Consider the following 13,303-nt stretch of genomic DNA (forward strand, 5'->3'; position numbering starts at 1 on the left):
CGATATGATGAGAGAAGAAACGGCTTCATTTTCAGAGTTTGAAAAGTGAGAGGAGGACAGATTTCCACCCCTTAAACAAACGTAATTTATGGCTTAACAGTAAGATGACTGTAAAAACCGCTCTATGATTTACATGAAATACTTTGATTTAGAAGAAATTCTATAATCTAGCAAAAAGCACTACAGCATAGCAGAAATTATATCACTGAGCAGAATTACTAGGATTTAGCACAAACACTATGATTTGGCTCAAAAATCTTTATTTTGCAATTATATTATGATTTGGCAGAAATACTATGAGCAGTAATAATATAACAGTACATAATACTGTTATTTTGTGGAAATACAATGCTTTATCACAAATACCATGATATGGCAAAAATACTATGATTCAGCAGAAATACTATGATTGAGCAGAAGTACTAAGATGTAGTAAAAGTACTTTGATTTAGCACAAATACTATTATGGAGGAGTAATACTTTAACATGGGAGAAATATTGATACACACACACATACACAGAGAGCAAAGTGTACAGGGGCTGTTGAGAGTCTGGGCTTGGCATATCTAGGTCAGCTAAATTGGCTGCACCTGCTGTAATCAGCACTTACACACACAGACACAGAGAGAGCTATGGGTTTTCTTCAGTGTATTTCTCACATTCAGGATTCCCCTCGAACAAATGGCCATAATTTCTTAACCGTAGGGGCTGGAACGCTCATTCTGACACCGTTTTGTTCAGAAGAGATGGGGGAATCTGCAAGTCTTCTTAATTCAGAGATAGAATATAAATTTTTGAAGATATATGACTTGTAATACACTGTAACTGAGTAGAGGCAAAGCAAAACTGCCTTGACTTGCCCTCAAACAACGTTTTGTAACTCTAAATCTATATGGAGCATCAAAATCATTCTTTCACCGTAAGAAACAGCAGGCTTTGGTGAACAGTCATGGGAATTTTCAGTTCTCTGTTGAAATCCATCAAAAAGATATGACGAGAGAAAAAAGTGCCTCATTTCCAGAGTTTGAAATCTGAAGAAATCTGAGCGAGGGACAAATTTCCTATCCTCAAACAAGTGTAATTCATGGCCAAACGGTAATAGGTGAGGAACAAATTCTTGAATTGTGAGCATCAGGGATGTCTGAAGATATATTGGCACAAGCGTCATGTCTCAACTTTATTTTGTTAAGGAGATATGACGATTTGAAAATACCTGTCATTAGAGAAATCCAGCGCTGATTTTGAACAAACTCTCCATTGACTTTCTATGGAGCATTTTAAGACCTTGTGTTGCTCTGAGGAGATTTGCAAAAATTCTATAAATCCCACAACAATGATAGTCACATTTTCTGAAAGCCAGCAAAAATTCCTACGTTTTGATGTATAATTTGTGGGGGTTGAGTGGAAATTGAGCGAGTAGCAAGAAGTTGTTCAGACATGAAGAGAAAATTCAGAAAGGACAAGTGCACACTCTGAGTTAATTGCATAGCAACCATAACAACGCATGTATTTTCTAATAAATCACAATTTTGCAACTGAAAACTTAAAGAGGTATAAGATTAAAACGGTAGAAGATCTGAAAAAGCTGAATCATACAGGAATAGCCCAATAATCTGAGAACATTTTAAAGTTTGAATGGAGTTTCTAGGTGAAAGTATGAGGAAGTAGTTAAGTTTCAAAAACAAGCAAGTTTTAGTAGAATTTCTGAAGATTTCCATTCATTTCAATGGGACAAAAAAAAGGAAAAAAGCTTAATATTTTAAAAAGTATAATAGTAATGAACACCAAAAGTCATAGCAAACATTAGCAGAAATAGCAGAACAGTATAGAGTTTGAACTGAGAAAATCGGCTGAAAACTGAGGAAGTAGTTAAACGGCAAAAAACGTACGGAAGCAACCAGAATAAAGTATAAAGAATAAAGAGAAACAGGAACTCAATAGTGTGGAAGCCCTTTGAGGGCATCCACACAATAATAACTAGAAAGTGAAAATTTCAGAAGAAATTTTAAGTGTGCCTATGCCGCTGGTAAACAGTGTAGTTTGCCATTCATACAGCTACAGAGAGCAAAACTCAGCAGAGCAGCCATTCTCCACCATGAACTATGGTAAAAACAAACACCGCTCGCACCTCACAGATGACAGCTTACAATTTTGGGTAAAGATGAAGTGACTTTGTACAGCCCCGATTTGCAGACGCTGTGCACATAGTTTCATGAGCAGAAGTCCCATTGTACCACGGCAGACCCGACAATGTTTGCATGAACACGCTTTGAAGCATTACGTTATGGACCACTTTTCACACATGGTTGGTGTACCCACACAGCCGGCTGTAGCTTTTCAACTCACAGCCTGACACACACCCAAAAAACAGCCGAGAGAGCACAGACTACGCCAGAGAGGCGTGATTGCAGATGCCGCTCAGGTGGGTCCACCTCCCCTGCAGCAGCACTGCAGACCACGCCCCGCCACACACATCAATCACGTAAAATAAATATTTATGCACTTTTGCATTCACTTTTTGTTTTTTGTTATTTTTACACAGTGTTCTGAATGATTAACAATGGTCTACAGCCAATCTTGTGTATTATTATACAAACTTTGGTTGTAAGATGCCCTACCTGGCCCCCTGGCAAAAGCTTTGCTAGATCCGCCCCTGCACAGTTACCAGCTGTCAGCTAAATAAAAAAGGAGCTTGGTGTTTATTTCTCTCAGAAACAGTTCATAACTTCCCTTCAACTCATTCATGTCACCTAAAAAAAAGGTAAACCTGTTTCTCCATCACCAGTTCAGCTCTGATGATTCGGTAAGGTCATCTCCTGGTTTCCACCAAACTACACCTAAACTCGGTTTATATCTGACCCAAATAGAGTGCAGTTCATAACTTCTTACCTGAAATTCAGTTCACCTCACGCTCTGACCGGCAGCCGCCTGCTTCTCCTGCCTTCGGTTTCCCTGATCCACGATCTACCACCGGTTGATCGGCGGTCGCCTCGCCGCCTCGTTCCCTGCATGCTCTGTCTGACACACACCGGTGGATAGCTGCCCTCGGTTGTAGCTCCGCGTCAGCGACCACCAAACAACTCAGTTATTTTTTCCACATCGACCAGCATCTGGACAATCCACCGCCTTTCACTGTTTGTACCGTTACTAAAAAAAAACCCTCATCGGCTCATAAAAACGAAAAATAAGTCCAGCTATGACCCTGAGTCAAAAAGACAGCCAGTTAGCTAGCTAGCTGTCTAGCTCTTTGCAGGCACCGAAACCATCAGAGCTAATATGGGATGTCTTGGTAACACGAGCACATATTTGAAGTTTACATCTGGCCAATCCACCACCTTTCACTGTTTATACCGTTACTAAAATGAATAAATAAATAAATCATTTATTTATTTAAAATAAGTCCAGCTGTGACCACGAGACTTTACGAAGGACCGGGTGTGAAACCAGAGTAAGCCGCTCTCACTGTCATCCAGGCCGGCTGTAGCTTGTTAGCAAAGCCGCGCTAGCCACACTAGCCAGCTAGCCTCAAGCAGAAACGACATCGTCAGAACATTGTCGCTAATATGGGATGTTTTGACAAAATGAGCAGATATTTGAAGTTTACACACCTATATTCTCGCCTGAAAATATCTTAAAAGTTTATTTTGTGACCTAGAAACAGTATTAAGAGGAAAATAAAAACTAAGTGATGGCCACCATTGTTTGACTCGGCAGAGGCGTGCTATGAATTGTGGGATATTGAGTTTTCCACCAAGCATTACCGTAACTATTGAATGATTTGCGCAACCTTAAAAATTCCAATGGCTCCTGAAAGCAGCGACGCTGTGCGCACCGTTGATATTGTCATCATTACGGTAATCCAAATAAGGGTAGACAGGCCGTACTACTCCCGGCATACCACTAGAGAGAGCCAACACACCACAAATGAAGTTTGAAATTTGTATCAGTGGGACCAAAAGATGGAGCCAACACACCACAAATGAAGTCTGTTTCTATGGCGCCAAAAGAAGAATCTTTCTAAATTTGCACTAAAATATTAATATTTAAAAAACTATAAAAGTCATAAACACCAAAAGTGTATACCATACTAGTCCAGCTCCAGCCGCACAAAATGATCTAACATATGTAACCCTATTGTCAAAACTGTTTGGCAGAGAAGCGCGGGAAAATTTTCACTAAAATATTAATATTTAAAAAACTATAATAGTCATAAACACCAAAAGTCATAGCACACCATTCCTGATCCAGCCGCACAAAATGAGGTAACATATATGAAGCTTGTCTCAAAACTGCGAGGCGAGATTCGCTGCAAAATTTCAGGCGGAAACTGAAGAATAATAATAATAATAATAATAATAACTAGAAAAATTTGCATTTCCTGCGAAAATGCTGTGTGGATGCCAGAACGCTGAAGCTGTCTGCTGAAAATCACTGAAAATTTTGAAAAGCTGCAAAAATTGTATGGCAGTAAAGAAACTGAAAAATTCTGCTGAAAACAGGTGAAGAAGCAGAATCATTTGCTGAAAAGAGGTGAAAAGGCAAACATTCTGCTTAAAAGGGGTAAAGAATTTCAAATATGTACTGAAAAGAGGTGAAAAGGTTCCTTCTGAAAAGAGCAGAAGATACTGAGATTTGTACTGATAAGAGGTGAAAGGCTGAAAATTCTGCTTAGAATAGGTGAATCAGCAGAATTTCTACTGAAAAGAGGTAAAGAAGTAGAACAATGCACTGAAAACAGGTGAATCAGCAGAATTTCTGCTAAAAAAGAGAATTCTGTTGAAAACACCTGAAAAAGCTGGGATTTGTGCTGAAAAGGGGTGAAAAAACTCACAATTCTGCTGAAACGGGGTGAAGAAGAGGTGTTGGGCTGTTGAGAAGAGTTAAATAAGTTGAACTCATATGTTTGGGTACAAATACTATGATTTGGCAATAATACTGCATTTTAGCACAACTACTGAGATTTGATTGAAATACTATGATTTAGAAGAAATATTATGACTTTGTACAAATACAATGTTTTGGCACAAATACTATGATTTGGTTCGAATGCTATGATTTGAAACAAATAATATGATCTGGCAGAAATACTATTATTTAGTAGAAATACTATGATTTACCAGGAGTACTATGTTTCTGCAAAAATACTATGATTTTGCAGAAATACTGTGCATTAGTAGTAAAAACCATAACATCACAGTTATATGATGATTTTGCAGACATTCTGGTTTTACACAAATACTATAATGTGGCAGAAATACTATGTTTTAGCACAAATACAATGATTTGCTATAAATACTATGATTTGGCACATATACTATATTCAGCAGATATACTATAACAAAACAGAAAGTCTACGACTTAGTAGTAATACTATAACATAATAGATATACTATAATTTTGCAGACAGCCTATGTTTTTGCACAACTAGCACAATATGGCAGAAATACTATGATTTGAGACAAGTACTATGATTTAGTACAAATACTCTTATTGGCAGAAATACTATGTTTCAGTACAAATACTACGATTTGGCAATAATACTGGGTTTTAGCACAACTACTGAGATTTGGGTGAAATACTATGATTTAGAAGAAATACTATGACTTCGTACAAATACAATGTTTTGGTTCTAATAATATGATTTGCAAAAAACACTATGATTTGGCACAAATACCATGATTTAGTACAAATACTACGATTTCGCTCAAATACTATGAAATTGCAGTAATACTATGATTTAGAAGGAATATTATGATTTGGTAGAAATACTATGCCTTATTAGTAATACTATAACATAACAGATATACTGTGATTTTGCAGACATAGTATGTTTTTGCACAAATACTACGATTTTGCTCAAATACTATGAAATTGCAGTAATACTATGATTTTGAAGGAATACTATGATTAGGTAGAAATACTATGCCTTAGTAGTAATACTATAACATAACAGATAAACTGTGATTTTGCAGACACAGTATGTTTTTGCACAAATACTACAGTTTTGCTCAAATACTATGAAATTGCAGTAATACTATGATTTTGAAGGAATACTATGATTTGGTAGAAATACTATGCCTTAGTAGTAATACTATAACATAACAGATATACTGTGATTTTGCAGACATAGTATGTTTTTGCACAAATACTACAATTTGGCAGAAATACTATGTTTGGGCACAAATACTATGATTTGCTATAAATACTATGATTTGGCACATATACTATAATCAGCAGATATACTATAACATAACAGAAATTCTACGACCTAGTAGTAATACTATAACATAACAGAAATTTTAATTGGGCACAAATACTCTAATTTGGCACAAATACCATGATTTGGCAAAAATACTATGATTGGGTACAAATATTATGATTTGGCACAAGTACTATGGCTTAGTACAAATACTATGATTTGGCACTAATACTATGATTTAGCAGAAATACTATGTTTTAACATAAATAATATCTTTTGATATAAATTTCTGCTAAAAGGTACTATTTCTGCTTTTAGCAGAAATACTGTAATTTTGCATAAATATTATGATTTGGGATAAATACTATGATTTGCTATAAATACTATGATTTGGCACATATACTATAATCAGCAGATATACTATAACATAACAGAAATTCTACGACTTAGTAGTAATACTATAACATAACAGAAATTTTAATTGGGCACAAATAACATGATCTGGCACAAATACCATGATTTGGCAAAAAAATACCATGATTTGGCACAAATACAATGATATGGCAGAAATACTATGATTGGGTACAAATACTATGATTTGGCACAAGTACTATGACTTAGTACAAATACTATGATTTGGCACAAATACTATGATTTAGCAGAAATACTATGTTTTAATATAAATGATATCTTTTGACAGAAATTTCTGCTAAAAGGTACTATTTCTGCTTTTTAGCAGAAATACTGCAGTTTTGCATAAATACTATGATTTGGGATAAATACTATGATTTGGCAGATATACTATATTCAGCACATATACTATAACATAACAGAAATACCTCCACCTACTAGTAATACTGTAACATATCAGAAATGTCATGATTTGACACAAAAACCATGATTTGGCACAAATACCATGATTTTTCAAAAATACTATGATTACCCAGAATTACTATGATTGAGCAGAAGTACTAAGATGTAGTAGAAGTACTTTGATTTAGCAGAAATACTATTATGGAGGAGTAATACTTTAACATGGGAGAAATATTGATACACACACACATACACAGAGCCTAAAGGGAACAGGGGCTGTTAAGAGTCTGGGCTTGGTATATCTAGGTCAGCTAAATTGGCTGCACCTGCTGTAATCAGCCCTTACACACACAGACACAGAGAGAAGTAGGAGTCTTCTTCAGTGTATTTCTCACATTCAGGACTCCCCTTGAACAAATGGCCATAATTTCCTAACCGTAGGGGCTAGAACGCTCATTCTGACACTGTTTTGTTCAGAAGAGATGGGGGAATCTGCAGGTCTTCATAATTCAGAGATAAAATATAAATTATTGAAGATATATGACTTGTAATACACTGTAACTGAGTAGAGGCAAAGCAAAACTGCCTTGACTTGCCCTCAAACAACGTTTTGTAACTCTAAATCTATATGGACCATCAAAATCATTCTTTCACCGTAAGAAACAGCAGGCTTTGGTGAACAGTCATGGAAATTTTCAGGTCTCTGTGGAAATCCATCAAAAAGATATGACGAGAGAAAAAAGTGCTGCATTTCCAGAGTTTGAAATCTGAGCGAGGGACAAATTTCCTACCCTCAAACAAGTGTAATTCATGGCCAAATGGTAATAGGTGAGGAAATAATTCTTGAATTCTGAGCATCAGGGATGTCTGACGATATATTGGCACAAGCGTTATGTCTCAACTTTGTTTTGTTAAGGAGATATGACGATTTGAAAATGCCTGTCATTAGAGAAATCCAGCGGTGATTTTGAACAAACTCTCCATTGAGTTTCTATGGAGCGTTTTAAGACCTTGTGTTGCTCTGAGGAGATTTGCAAAAATTCTATAAATCCCACAACAATGATAGGGACATTGAAAGCCAGCAAAAATACCTACGTTTTGATGTATAATTTGTGGGGGTTGAGTGGAAATTGAGCGAGTAGCAAGAAGTTGTTCAGACATGAAGAGAAAATTCAGAAATTTCCACTGTCCACTCTGAGTTAATTGCATAGCAACCATAACAACGCATGTATTTTCTAATAAATCACAATTTTGCAACTGAAAACTTAAAGAGGTATAAGATTAAAATGGTAAAAGATCTGAAAAAGCTGAATCATACAGGAATAGCCCAATAATCTGAGAACATTTTAAAGTTTGAATGGAGTTTCTAGGTGAAAGTATGAGGAAGTAGTTAAGTTTCAAAAACAAGCAAGTTTTAGCAGAATTTCTGAAGATTTCCATTCATTTCAATGGGACAAATTAAAGGAAAAAAGTGTAATATTTTAAAAAGTATAATAGTAATAAACACCAAAAGTAATAGCACACATTAGCAGAAATAGCAGAACAGTTTAGAGTTTGAACTGAGAAAATCGGCTGAAAACTGAGGAAGTAGTTAAACGGCAAAAAACGTACGGAAGCAACCAGAATAAAGTATAAAGAATAAAGAGAAACAGGAACTCAATAGTGTGGAAGCCCTTTTAGGGCATCCACACAATAATAAATCCGACGAATAGTAATATGTGTGCCTCTTGGCATAGGCACACATAAAAACTATAAAAGTCATAAACACCAAAAGTGTATACCATACTAGTCCAGCTCCAGCCGCACAAAATGATCTAACATATGTAACCCTATTGTCAAAACTGTTTGGCAGAGAAGCGCGGGAAAATTTTCACTAAAATATTAATATTTAAAAAACTATAACAGTCATAAACACCAAAAGTCATAGCACACCATTCCTGATCCAGCCGCACAAAATGAGGTAACATATATGAATCTTGTCTCAAAACTGCGAGGCGAGATTCGCTGCAAATTCAGGCGGAAACTGAAGAATAATAATAATAATAATAAATCCGACGAATAGTAATATGTGTGCCTCTTGGCATAGGCACACATAATAAATCCGACGAATAGTAATATGTGTGCCTCTTGGCATAGGCACACATAATAATAATAATAAATCCGACGAATAGTAATATGTGTGCCTCTTGGCATAGGCACACATAATGAGGAGTGCAAGGAGGTCCTACTTCTCTGACATCATCACTAAAAACAGTCATAACGCTCGGGTCTTATTTTCTACAGTTGACAGGCTAACAAACCCTAACAAACTTCATTCGACCACGGCCTGCAATGACTTTGCCAAATTCTTCACAGAAAAAATCCAAAAGATTAGACAAGCAATTGGTACATCAACAGCAGATTCAGGATATGTACTGTGTCCACCGAAAAACTGTTTAAACACCATCAAACAGTTTCACCCTATTAACAGCAAAGACCTGGAGGACATCTTAGGTCAACTGAACTCCTCCTCTTGCTGTTTAGATGTCCTGCCAACAAGTTTTTTCAAAAAGGTCTCAAAGACTTTGGAGTCAGACCTGTTACAGATCGTCAACTTTTCTTCTTTAATATCAGGTGTTTTTCCAGAATCACTAAAAACTGCTGTAATTAAACCTATACTGAAAAAGGACAATCTTGACAAGACACAAATGAATAACTACAGGCCGATCTCAAATCTCCCATTTTTAAGTAAGATCATTGAAAAAGCAGTTTCTCAACAGCTCAATTACTTCTTAAAACAGAATAACTGCTATGATGCCTTCCAGTCAGGTTTTAGACAGAACCACAGCACTGAAACCGCTCTGACCAAAGTGTTTAATGACATATGTCTGAATACAGACAGTGGAAAAATGTCAGTCTTAGTTTTACTGGATCTCAGTGCAGCATTTGATACAGTTGACCACAACATATTACTCAAATGACTGGAGAACTGGGCAGGTCTTTGAGGAACTGTACTAAACTGGTTCAAAACATACTTAGAAAACAGGAAATACTTTGTATCAATAGGTAACTTCACATCTGAGCAGACAAGTATCACATGTGGAGTTCCCCAAGGTTCCATCTTGGGACCCCTTCTGTTTAACATTTACATGCTCCCACTGGCACAGATTATAAAGAACAACAAAATAAACTATCATAGCTATGCAGATGACACACAAATATATATCACAATGTCACCAGGAGACCGAGGCCCTGTACAGGCTCTTGGTAAATGCATTGAGGAAATTAATGACTGGTTGTGCCACAATTTTCTCCAGCTAAACAAAAACAAAACTGAAGTAATAGTCTTTGGTGCCAAAGAAAAACGATTACAGGTCACCAGAGAACTTCAATCTATACACCTAAAAACCACAAACCAGGCGAGAAATTTGGGTGTAGTGATGGACGCAGACCTAAACTTAGAAAAACACATTAAGACAATAACAAAATCAGCTTACTATCACCTCAAGAATATTTCAAGGATAAAAGATCTGATGTCTCAACAGGACCTGGAAAAACTAGTCCATGCATTCATCTTTAGTAGGCTTGATTACTGTAACAGCATCTTTACAGGTCTACCTAAAAAATCAGTCAGACAACTACAGCTCATTCAGAACTCTGCTGCTCGAGTCCTCACTAAGACCAAAAAAGTGGACCACATCAGTCCAGCTCTGAGGTCTTTACACTGGCTGCCTGTCCATCAGAGGATAGACTTTAAAGTTCTGATGCTGGTCTATAAAGCTCTGAATGGTTTAGGACCAAAATATATCAGTGACCTCCTGACCCAGTATGAACCTTCCAGATCCTTCAGGTCATCTGGATCCGGATTTTTATCAGTTCCCAGAGTCAGAACCAAACACGGAGAAGCTGCATTCAGCTTTTATGCTCCATATATCTGGAACAAACTCCCAGAAAGCCTCAGATCAGCTGAAACACTCAGTTTATTTAAATCCAGGTTGAAGACTCACCTATTCTCAGCTGCATTTGAATAAAACACCAAATCCACACTTTTAAGCTTAAATTTCTAAACTTAAATTTTAACTACTGATTTTATCTACTGTTCTGATTTTATCTACTGTTTTTTTTAATCAATTCTAATCATGTTTTTTATTTGTTTTTGTTTTTAATGTCCCTGTAAAGCACTTTGAATCACCTTGTTGTTGAATTGTGCTATATAAATAAACTTGCCTTGCCTTGCCTTGCCTAGTATATGATGGCAAAATAAAATAACTGTATAACTCTCCAAATGTCCAAATACTTGTTTACAAGAAAACAGTTTACAGAAAACAAGAATCTTTAACTCCAAATTAAAAAATAATTTGTATAATTTTTGCTACATTTTGCATTTTTGTGCAATTTATTGCTCATGGAAGCATTCCATGTGTCTGACTGTATGCATCAGGTTTTTGAGGAAAACTATTACACTGATGATGTAGAGGTCTCTAAAGCTCATGTATCTAATATCAAATCACTTGGCATTACAAAGTTAAACACTGTTTTGTAAATTAGTTCACAGATAAGGAAGCACATAAAACATAAGACAACCTAGTGAATGAGATGGGTCAGTGCTCTTCTTTCAAAACAAACCCTTGAACATGATACAACAGAGGCTAGACCTCCTGGACAACAGAACTGAGTCTGAGACTTTGAGGAAGCAGTGTAGTGAGTATAAGCTCCCAGAAACCAGAAAATCACAAGTTACAAAAATATATAAATCTCTTCTGATGTCAACAGTGGGCCAACTTTTTGAACTCTGGCCTTTCTCACCTCTAATATGAAATACTACCTGTCATCCTAAGACTATAGATTACAACAGATACTCTGTAGTTAAGTGCCTTATGAGTGACTAATCAGTTCCAGAAGAATGTGGTAAAGGAACACACGGAGGGGATACCGGTGTTATTGAGATCTTACAGAGGTGTTGGTTTTTCTATGGCCACAATGAATAAAACACAACTGTTGCCTCATTACCCTAGCATCTATTGTTACAACAGATAATAACAGCAATGCAAAAAAAAAAAAAAAAGCTTCTCTTTTATTGAATGTCACTGTAGAAAATTTCTAGCACTTTGCCATTTATTTCCATGGTGAACATCTGAGTTTTTACACTATAATGGTCTATTATTGTGGTATACAGCAGCTAAATTACAAAAAAAAAACTGTACTCAGACATTATTCACTTTGATTTACTTACTTTACTGTATCAAGGTTCAAGGTTCCTTTATTGCCTTTGGTGTGTTTAAAAGTCTAGCGGCTCTAGAGTTTTTACATCTGTAACACCTGCCTGAATGTAGAAGTTTAAGAAGTCAATCTGAAATCATCTGAAATCAGCACAAAATTTAATCTGTTCAATTTTAAAACCGTAACCTGAAAATTTTAGGTTTTTGATTTTGTGTGTATTTTTCTATGTGTTGTTAAAAAATGGCTTCATTTTATGTTATTCTGCTTTTGAATTTCATTTATTTTATCCAGTCTGAAGTATTTTCAACCACACTAACATCCACGAAAAGCGCTACCCTGAAAGATTTACTCTGATTTACTCTTACTGGCTACTATCAATAAAAGCATTTGTAACAGAAGCTCCATTATTTGGTCAAAATTAAAGATAATGGAGATTTTTGGACTCTCTAAAAATTGGAGAAAACTACCTAACTTCTTATCTAAATCTAAATAAAAACAGCAGACTGTAAAGAACCTTTGGGCACATTTTTGCTGATGAGCTCTGGAAAAAAAATTGAGATAAGATCTAGAATAACGATTGGGATTTATTAAATATATTAATGTGATTTATGTAAATATTGGCAAAGACCCTATATGTTGCTTTGATAAGCCATTCACATGTGTCTGGGTTTCACACATAAATTTTTCTGCACCCTACTTACATCTGGAAACCATAAGAGAGGCCCACGTGTCATGTTGCCATATCAACACCTTTACATTTGTCTAAACTCGACATTATACTCCACTGCAGACAGAGACACAGCCAGCTGGAGACCTGAAAACCGAGTAGTCGTTTCCACTCTACTTCTTTGGAATCTGCATTCTGGGGCACATGGACAGTTGGTGCTACAAGTGTAACAACTCTGCCACATTTTACCAGACCAAGCACACCATCTCACATTCTCTCTGTCTATAAGCATGGAGCAAAGAAGATAAACCATTAACTACAGGTCCTCACAAACTGACTGGATGAATCACTGTATAACATCCAAACTCACTTATGGAATTCCTCATTCAACAATCCTTACCAATGGAGCACTTTCTGGATGTATT

Source organism: Pelmatolapia mariae, linkage group LG20, assembly GCF_036321145.2.
Source record: "Pelmatolapia mariae isolate MD_Pm_ZW linkage group LG20, Pm_UMD_F_2, whole genome shotgun sequence".
Taxonomy (NCBI): Eukaryota; Metazoa; Chordata; class Actinopteri; order Cichliformes; family Cichlidae; genus Pelmatolapia; species Pelmatolapia mariae.